This window comes from Vipera berus (genome assembly GCF_964194415.1).
Source record: "Vipera berus genome assembly, chromosome: Z".
Taxonomy (NCBI): domain Eukaryota; kingdom Metazoa; phylum Chordata; class Lepidosauria; order Squamata; family Viperidae; genus Vipera; species Vipera berus.
Window position 1 is genome coordinate 97,780,128 of NC_138205.1, and position 10,891 is coordinate 97,791,018.

A 10,891-nucleotide genomic window follows, 5' to 3' on the forward strand; every position below is an offset into this window, starting at 1 on the left:
AGTTCAAATGGCCCAATCCCCAGGTGTGACTCTGCCAAGGGAACAAGGTTGATAAGGTGCCATTCCCAAGGCTGTTAGGCTGTTAGGTCTTCGTGCCTCTTCTTCCACAGCTAGAAATAAGGCAGATGGCCAGAGGCACATTCCAGTTTCACCCCAGGCTGGCAGCAAAGGAAATAGATCAAAGAGCAAGCAGATAGAGGAAAGTGGAGAAGATACATTGTAGCTCCCATAGCTCCCCCCTCCTCTCAGAATTATGGCAGAATCCACAAGAATAAAGAAATCACCCCCCTCCCAACAACCGGATTCTGACATACAGTTAGTCCTCACTTGATGAAGGTAATTTGGACTGGAATTTCCCTTGCTAAGCAGCACAGTCATAAAAAGTGATGTTATATGATAGAAATTCCAGCACTTCCGACTGCCATCATTAAGTGAATCACCATAAGTCATTAAACAAGCACATTTCATGCTTGCCATTTGAGACTTCCTGCTGGCTTCCCCATTGACTAATTGTAGGGAGGTGACAAATGATGTTATGATTTAATTGGAAGCCAGGTGTCAAGTGTCCAAATCACAATTACATGATTGCAGAGACCATTGTGAGTACAAGGACTGATTGCAAATGTCACTGATTCAGTGCTATTGTATGTTCAGAAAGTCATTCAGTGGGGACTGCCTGTATAGCACAGTTGTGCAGGTCTACCCACTTTCTGTATTCTGTACTTTTTAAAGAATCAGTAAGTATCAATATTTAGGATTGTGGTAAACAATTGGAAATTTTCTTTTTTGTTTCATTGGCTTTGAAACTTTTCACATGACAGAGCAAAGAATCTGATGTTGATTGAGCAGAAAGGTAAAGAGTTCTTTTTGCCTAATTTTCACAGTAGGGTATTTGAGTGCATAGATTTTCTCTAGATTTAAATTTACCTTATTTTTTTTAAAAAAATAAATGCTATCTGCAACTGTAAAGAGAAAGGTAATTTGCTTTTGGAAATAGGCTTCAAAAGGAATTAAATCTGTCCATTAGATATTAGTGGTATCATTATTGAATATATGTCTTCCTTCTCCAGGTTCATGTACTTTCTGACTTAAATTAAAATTTCTGTCATCTTTCTGTAGTAAGTCAGTACTGTATTGAGATGAAAGGGATTTTCATAAAACACACTGAAGAAACATCACTTAAATTCAAAGAAAATATTTTCCCCATAATCAAATTATTAACCCTGAAGAAAAGACCTAGAACATTTCAGTTTCAAATTCTATCTTGGCTTACATGTTGCATGCTATCAAAATTCTAAGGTGGAGTATTTACAACATTAGCAATAGTAATAGCACTTAGGCTTAGGTACAACCCCATAGTGCTTTACAACACTCTCTGAGAGGTTTATAATGTAGAAACATTATTTGCATATTACCTCCTAAAATGGCTCCTCAGAAGGATGTAAGACTGAGGCAACCTTGAGCTGGTCAGGATTGAACTCCTAGCAGTGGGCAGAGTTAGGCTGCAATACTGCACTTTAACCACTGCACCATCAGGGCTCCTCAAAGGAGAAGTACTTATAGATTTTTGTGGATAGAAAAGTCCGTCCCCTAATAAACCATATATTATAATGATAATATACTATAACACATAATTCAGGAGATCCTTTATGATCTTTCCAATGTTTTTTTCCTGCATCAATAGAAGCTACTTGAAGGTGTGGTGTATGGCAGGGCTTTTCAACCTTTTCACCCATTGTACCACTTTTAGGATATGACAACATTCGAGTATCACCAGTCGCCTAGCAAGGTGTCAAAAACTTGATGACCAAAAAAAAAAAGGAAAAAAATGATGAAGTACAGGTAGTCCTCAACTTACAACAGTTTGCTTAGTGACTGTTCAAAGTTACAATGGCACTGAAAAAACTGCCCCTCAAGCCACAGCCGAGCAAGACACCTGCCTGCCTGCCTGGTGGCACTCTTCCTCATGTCTGAGGTTTTCATTGTTGTGAGCTTTTCTGTTGAGGATTGGCAGCAGGGGTGGGGTGGGGTGGGGGTGTTCAGTTTTTATTCCCCCCCATCTGCTGGATGGTTGCAGCAGGCTTTGGTCACTTCACATGACCCTGGGACACTGTGACCATCATAAATATGAATCAGTTGCCAAGCATCTGAATGTAAATCACAAGACCCTGGGGATGCTGTAACATTCCAGCTGATCGGCGCTTCTTCTGGGCTCAGCAGAAGCACCAGGATTAGTGCTGAGCTCCAGTTGGAGCTGGAGCTGGATGGCCCTGCAGCTCCAGCCATCTCTCGCTCAGGCTTGTGCAATGCTGCCACCGGTCCAGCTCATTCCCCTCTCCCACTACCATTTTTCTAAGATGGTCGTGTACCACCTGCCAGGTGCCAATGTACCACAGGTGGTACCCATACCACTGTTTGAAAAGCCCTGGTGTATGGGATCATAAATGTCCTTTATATTATGAATGATCCAAGAATAAGAGGCAATGCAGAATAAAAAAACAATGGGAGACTCTGGAAATGAAAGAAAGTAATTAAGGAGATTCAGGAATGCAATAACCAATGAAAGAGAAATCAGGGGGGAAAATCCAGGTTTTATTCATCAGAAATGCTTAGGCTCCTGTGGCCTACATGTGATGATAGAAGGCTCTGGTAATTGTCACCCCCAAAAAGTGAAAATTAGGAGGCCCACTTATTTTTTTTGGACCAGAACTACAATATCCTCCAACCAACCGTGTTACAATATTTTCTTTTTAAATTCCTTTCCTAGCTAGTATGGTGGCCTGGGAAAAGGAAAATAAGAGAATTTCTTCTTTAGTACCTAAAGGCACATCACATCACTTCTTTAGTACCTAAAGGCACATTGATTAATAAGAACATTATAATTTAAGAGATAGAAAAAAAGATTCAGAGCTTTTTTTCCTCTAGTCTATTCCTATACTGTATATGGAACCCAAGATTATGAAGGCAAAAAAAATTGCTATTTTTTTCACTTTTTCCATGTTGTTTGCTAAAGTACATCCAAGGTAAGGTTTGCCCCACTCTCCCATCTTTCCAGAAGGCCCTGAAGCCCTGGCACTGCCAGTTGGCTTGGAAACACAATAGGGGAGTACCACACCGGAGGTAGCTATTGGATTAATTAACTGATCCCACCTCCCCCCTGTGCTTCCCCCTCTTTTTTATTTCATTTTATACTTAAATTTATTTTTATTGTTTTATTCCTTTACTATTGTTATATTTACATTTTTAATCATCCCCCCCTCCCCAGTTTTATTGCTGTATGCTGCCCAGAATAGCTTCATGGAAAGATAGACAGCAAATAAATTGATAGATTGACTGACTGACTGACAGACAGACAGACAGATACAAACAGGGTGCCTTAGTCATGGAAGCATAGAAATAAATAAGAGAAATGGAATCATTTTTTTCTCCAGAACTACTAACACCATAATTTTATTTACGACAGTTTAAAACAATCCCATCCATGACAGGTTATATTTATAAAAATCCCATCCATTACATGTTATATTTATAACGTTGTTCCCATGTTTGCAAACAATGTCTAATTAAAGAAAGCAATCCAATCAACTCTTCTTTAGGAAGAACTATTTTGTTTCACAGAAATCATGAACGAATAGTGCAAAACATCCTGCTGATGGTATAATATTCTAAGCTTCATGATGTCCAGCATTTAATAATACCTAGCATATGCAAACTGAAAAAAAAATTCCTAAAACAATGCAGTCTATTATCAGAATGCAGAAAAAAAAAGATAAATGAAGATTCAAAGTGCCTTTTAAAGGTTTTCTCCTCAAAACTAACTGGCTAATTTCTGTAGTGATTTTTTTTTGGGGGGTGGGGGGAGGGATCTCACAGATAAGGTACAGCCACTGAAAACACAATTTTTCAAGGAGAATCAGTTTCTAATTGAAAGAACCTGAATAAATAATATTTCATTTAATTAATTCCAATTAATTGAAAGGAAAAATGTAAAAGTACATAAAACAAAAGGAAAAAAGAAACTATTAACATGTTATATGCAAAAAAAAATTCCACCTAGTTTTAAACACATAATTATATATTGACTATATAAAATAAGTCTTCCTCTCCCTATCCCTCTCAATTCCTGGTTTATCTACTGCATATTACTGTATTGTTCTTTCAGCCATAGCATGTCTCTAAAAACAATGGGATGTACCATTGAGTAAACATGCATAGGTAGAATTTTCTGCTAATTACTTAACTAATTGGTTAGGCATGAATCACATCCTTTTCATACAGGAGAAAAGGAGACAATCGTTTATTTTTTTTTTCCTGGCCAAAATCAAATGCTGCTTTCTCTAATACAGAATCGTCTGTCCATCATTGTTCAGATAATATGGTTCTATCATATTGGCAAAGGGAAATCTAATCAATAACAGGGGAAAAAAAAATAAAATTCTGGGTTCCTGAGTTGAGCCAAGAATTCTGAAGAGATTCAAAACAAGAAGTGCTTAGATGGAATCATAAGAGAGTGTTAGTTACTATTTTCAACTACTGAAGTGGATTTTTAGATAGCATATCTGGGTTCTTCCAAATGTTCACAGAACCAAACACAAGCAAAATCCCAAAAATTAATTTGTAGCAAATAACATATTATTTTTTTCCTGACTCCCTGTAATCTTCCTCTGTTTTATCCTATTAACATCTTGTTCTGGCAACACACTGATGGGAAATAGCGAACTCCAGATCTGACTCACCAGAGTTATAGAATGGTCACTATTGTTTTTCTGCTGGAGACAGTCTAGAATTTTCATGACTGTATGACAGCAGAAATCCTACAGGTATTGTTTCTGAAATCACCAAGGCAGGAAAATGTGGCTACCTATTGCGTCAAATAGGGAAACTGATGATGATCCATGCGCCTTTGGCGTCTAGTCATGCCGTGCGCCTTTTGTTCTGAACCAGCCTGCTACTGGCCTTGCAATAAGGCAAACCCCTTTTCAAACAGTAGAGACTGGAGAGCGTCTAAGGCTGGAAAGCGTCTGCCAAGATTTATTACTCAAATAACAGAACAAGAAACAAAAACACTGGAACTTGAATCCTCAAACGGAAGGGTTGCTTTCAGCAACCAGCCCTTCCCCAAACACTCCTTTTATTTAGAGATCAGGGCGTGGCCTCCCTGTGCCTCCTCCCGAGGAGTCCCACAGCCTTTCTCTGTTTGGTCCTGCTCGACTGCCTCCTGCGTCGGGCGTCCTTGAACAGGGCCAGCTGTGGGTCATCATCCTCCGCACTATCGGGCTCACGCAGCTGAGAAGAGGGCCCCGGCTGGGGGCTCTGCAAAGCCTCCAAGCCATCATCAGCCGGTTCGTCTTCCACACACTCCTCCTCCCCCTCATCTGAGTCATCCGAGACATCTGAGCCGGCTGCCGGACCCACAGGCTGGCCCTGAGTCACAACACCTTTGGCGTCTAGTCATGCCGGCCACATGACCACGGAGACGTCCTCGGACAAGCGCTGGCTCTTCGGCTTTGAAACGGAGATGAGCACCGGCCCCTAGAGTCGGAAACGACTAGCACGCATGTGCGGGGGAACCTTTACCTTTACCTTTATGTCAATCTTACTGAGAGACATCTTAGCCCAAATAAGGAGGCCAGAAAGACAGCAGAAATATTGAAAAGTGGAAAAGAAAACAACAGCTTTCATTAAGTCCCACTAACTGTTCTCTGTATTGTTTCTCTGCTAGTACCTGCTATTTCCCATCGGTATTTGCCAGAACAAGATGTTAACAGGATAAAACAGAGCAAGATTATGGGGAGTCAGGGGAAATTAATGTGTTATTTGCTACACAGCTGAAGTGCAACACACACTGTATGGAGAACAGCTTTAATTAAAACTTATTTTGGAAATAATGACAGCTGAAGTACATGTGGAAAGAGAGAAAAAGGCAATTTGTAGTTGCCTTGTTTTAAAAGAGTCTCAGAGGGACCAAAATACACTTATATGACTAATTCCTCTAAGGAAGGGGAGAAGGAGAAGTCTACTCTTGGTATGAGGGATTGTGGTTTTTTTAAAAATCCATAAGGACTGAGCAGTATATAAAGAGAAGAACCCAGGCCCAATTTTCTGAGTGAAAATTTTATCAGTTAGAGCCATCCAGCAATATCAACTACAGTTTTATAATTTCATCAGCCACTCAGACCAGACTCTTCTGGGTGTAGTATTCACAGGATCATTATCTAAGGGATTGAAAATAAAATGGCCAAGACTGTGATATTCTCATACAATCTACTATACTCTGGAATGCTATGCATGGATATGTTGACCAGATATGAAAAAAATAATACATTAGACATGCAAAAAGTACCTTAAAAAAATCAGGGGCTCAAACATCATTCCTACATGAAAATAAATTTAGATTCTCACTTGGAAAAAAAGAAGAAGAGGAGAACTAATCAAAACCATACATAGAATGGAGAGAATACAGAAGGAGAGAACTTTCATTGTGATAAGATATAATCATGACTACTAACTTCATTAAAGTTAGTAAAAATTTTAACAAGATTTGATAAACTCATAGGAGAAATTAGTCCTGAAGATTTAACAAACTTGTTGTTTGGGGCAGCATGTTTCCAAACACACCAAATTCAGGGAAACAATGACTATACAAAGCCTTCTTCACTTCAAGGTCTTCCAGCTTGTGATCACTATTAGAACATCAAATTGTATTCTGAACTAGAATGATTCTTTTCTTGATTTATGAATGCTTTTCTTATGTTTTTTTCAAGGAGCCCACAGACTGTTTCTAGGTAATCAAAAGGTCCAATAGGCTTCTAAATGGTGTCTCTAGGTGGGCCATCTGTACCTCATAAGCCAATACCCCATAGGTCATTACCATCTTTTTTCATAGTTTTTTAACTTCCTTCTTGATGGGGAATTTGACAAAACAAAGTCGTTCCTTTGATTTTTCCATACTGGCATGGTGAGAAATCCTGCACACCTCTTGGCAGCAAGGAGAGGGAACTTATATACATAGTACTGTTGTGAGTATGGCTGCAGTGAATTTCTGGGGCCTGCTGACTGCTCCAGATAAAGCTGAGATCATGAACCTTTTGTGCTTATAGAGGAATTTAGTGATGTTTGGTGCTTAGACTTTTGTTGCATTTGAGTTACATCCTACTATTGGATGGGATTGGTACATCTTCTGCTTTGTATTTGCTTGTAGTATTTTGGGAAAAAATATTTGGAATTGCCTCAAGGTGATATATGGCAGAGCAGCTGGTGCCCTGCTATGATGGAATGCATGAGTAGTCTAGGGGGAAAGGGGAAGAAATGCCAGATGCCCTTCCTGATGCCTATGTGGAGCTCCCAGAAAAAAATATTTGCAAACTCTGGATAGGCATCAAGACAGCATCTGACCAATAAACTCAGCTCCTTCCAGTCAATCCAACTCTACCTTGCATTAAGGGATTACAAGATCATAAAAAGGAAGGGGTTTCTTTATGCTGGTAGTAAATAATCAGACATGAGAGATAGGAACCAAAAGTCACTTAAGGGTCAAAGAAAGAAATTAAGGAAGGACTACCCTAATGAATCAAGCAGGATTTGTAGCTAGCCAGCTGTTCTTAGCGTGTGGTCCTCAAAGAAAATTCATCTACATGGAGCAAGTGTGTAGTGGGGTGCCCCAGGGCTCTGTTCTAGGCCCAGTGCTCTTCAACATCTTCATCAACAATTTGGATGGGGGACAGATGGGGAACTCATCAAATTTGCAGATGACATCAAGCTGGCAGGAATAGCCAACACTCCAGAAGATAGGCTTAAGATACAGGAGGATCTGGACAGACTTGAACACTGGGTGCTATCTAACAAAATGAAATTCAATGGTGAAAAAAAGTAAGGTTCTACATTTAGGCAAGAAAAAATGTACAGATATAGTATAGGGGGTACCTTGCTCAGTAGTAGTAACTGTGAGAGGGATCTCAGAGTCCTATTGGACAATCAGTTAGATATGAGCCAGCAGTGTGCTACAGCAGTCAAAAAAGCCAACACAGTGTTAGGCTGCATTAACAGAGGGATAGAATCAAGATCATGTGAAGTATTAATACCAATTTACAATGCCTTGGTAAGGCCACACTTGGAATACTGCATTCAGTTTTGGTCACCACGATGTAAAAAAGATGTTGAGACTCTAGAAACAGTACAGAGAAGAGCAATAAAGATTATTAGGAGGCTGGAGGTTAAAACATATAAGGAATGGTTGCTGGAATTGGGTATGTCTAGTTTAATGAAGAGAAGGACGAGGGGATGACATGATAGCAGTGTTCCAATATCTCAGGGGCTACCACAAAGAAAAGGGAGTCAAGCTATTCTCCAAAGCACATGAAGGCAGGACAAGAAGCAATGGATGGAAACTAATCAAGGAGAAAAGCAACCTAGAACTAAGGAGAAACTTCCTGACAGTTAGAACAATTAACCAGTGGAACAACCTGCCTCCAGAAGCTGTAAATGCTCCAACACTGGAAATTTTTAAGAAGAGACTGGACAGCGATTTGTCAATGGTATAGGGTTTCCTTCCCTAGTCCAGGGGATTGGACTAGGTATCTCCAAGGTCCCTTCCAACAACAACAACAACAACAACAACAATAATGATAATAATGATAATAATAATAATAATAATAATAATAATAATAATAATAATAATAATAATAATAATAATAATAATAATAAACAACTTTTATTCATAAAACATGAACCTCAGTTAACTGAACACTTAAATTGACTGGCACTAATGATTGACACGGGCTGCTACCAGCATCCTAGGTATCAACTAGGTATCTCCTTAAAATGTAAGATGTTCCGAGTAGCGCAGTTTTTTGAAGCTTTGCTGGAGTTATTGCAGGAAGCTACCATTTCTTGATGTATTTTGCAAAGTTTTTGGACATAGTTCCCAGTGCCCGATGACAATGGGTATCACTGTTCCACGGTTCATCCATAATCACGCAGTTTTGAAAGCCAGGTTGCAGTATTTCATAATTTTTTCCAGTTCTTTTTCTTCGACTTTGGCATCTCCTGGTACAGCGATATCAATCAACTGTATGCTTCAGTTCCCTACACCCGCGACATGTGGCGTGTTGTGTTCCAAATGACGATCTGTCTGTATTCAGAAGTCCCACAAGATCTTCACCCTCTCATTCTCGACTATTTCCACCCTATGTTCCCACAATTTTTCGGACACAGGCAAGTCGTATTTTCGGACACTGGCAAGTGGTATTTTTTATTTACTACTACTACTACTACTACTACTACTACTACTACTATTATTATTATTATTATTATTATTATTATTATTATTATTATTATTTCCATGAATCAAGGCAAGCTGGACATGGTCAAACAAGAGATGACAAGACTGAACATCGACATCTTAGGAATCAGCGAACTAAAATGGACAGGAATGGGTGAATTTAATTCAGATGACCATCAGGTATACTACTGCGGGCAAGAATCCCTCAGAAGAAATGGAGTAGCCTTCATAGTCAATAAAAGAGTAGGAAAAACAATACTAGGATACAATCCCCAAAATGACAGAATGATCTCAGTTTGAATCCAAGGCAAACCATTCAATATCACAGTAGTCCAAGTCTATGCCCCAACCACCGGTGCTGAAGAGGATGAAATTGACCAGTTCTATGAAACTCTACAGCACCTTATAGAACTAACACCAACAAATGAAGTCCTTATCATCATGGTTGATTGGAATGCTAAAGTAGGAAGCCAAAAGATAACTGGAATAACAGGCAAGTTTGGCCTTGGAGTACAAAATGAAGCAGGGCACAGGCTGATAGAATTTTGTCAAGAGAATACGATGATCATAGCAAACACTCTCTTCCAACAACCCAAGAGACAACTCGACACATGGACATTAAACTAGCAGCCCCAATAATAAGTTAAAAACATTTTAAAAATCCCTGTCAGTCCAGGTCAGCCTGATGGAAAAGGAATGTTTTAAGGCCGCGGCGAAAGGACCGGAGATCTGGGGCTATCCGGAGCTCAAGGGGTAGTTGGTTCCACAGGGCTGGCGTTCCCACAGAGAAGGCCTTCCCCCTGGGTGTCGCCAGCTGACATTGTCTAGCCGACAGCACCCTGAGGAGGCCCTCCCTGTGTGAGTGCACCGGGCAATGGGAAGTTGTTCCCGGCAGTAGACGGTCCTGCAAATATCTCGGGCCTAGGCCATGTAGGGCTTTAAAGGTAAGTACCAACACCTTAAATCTCACCCAGAAGGCAACCGGTAACCAATGCAGCTCACGCAGGAAGGGTGTAATATGGGAGTATCGGGATGCTCCCATCACTACACGTGCGGGAGCATTCTGCACCAGCTGGAGCCTCCGGGTGGTCTTAAAGAGCAGCCCCATGTAGAGAGCATTGCAGTAATCTATACGGGAGGTAATGAGTCCGTGAGTGACCGTATGTAGGGCATCTTGGTCCAGATAGGGGTGCAACTGGCACACCAGGTGAACCTGGGCAAATGCCCCCCCTGGCCACAACTCCAATATGATCTTCAAAACTGAGTCATGTATCCAGGAGGATGCATAAGTTGCACACCCTATCAACGGGAAGTAACACCTCTCCTCCCATAACCAAAGATGGAACCTGTTGGACTAAATGAGATGCCGGTACGTAAAGCCACTTAGTCTTGGCCGGGTTGAGCTGGAGCCTGTTCTTCCCCATCCAGATCTGTACCGCTTCCAGGCAACAGGACATCATGTCGAGGGCATCGCTGGGTTGGTTCAGGGTGGAGATGAAAAGCTGGGTATCATCAGCATATTGATGATACCTCACCCCGAAGCCACGGATGATCTCACCCAGTGGCTTCATGTAGACTCCAGCAGTATGTGGATCAAGAACTACCAGAAGT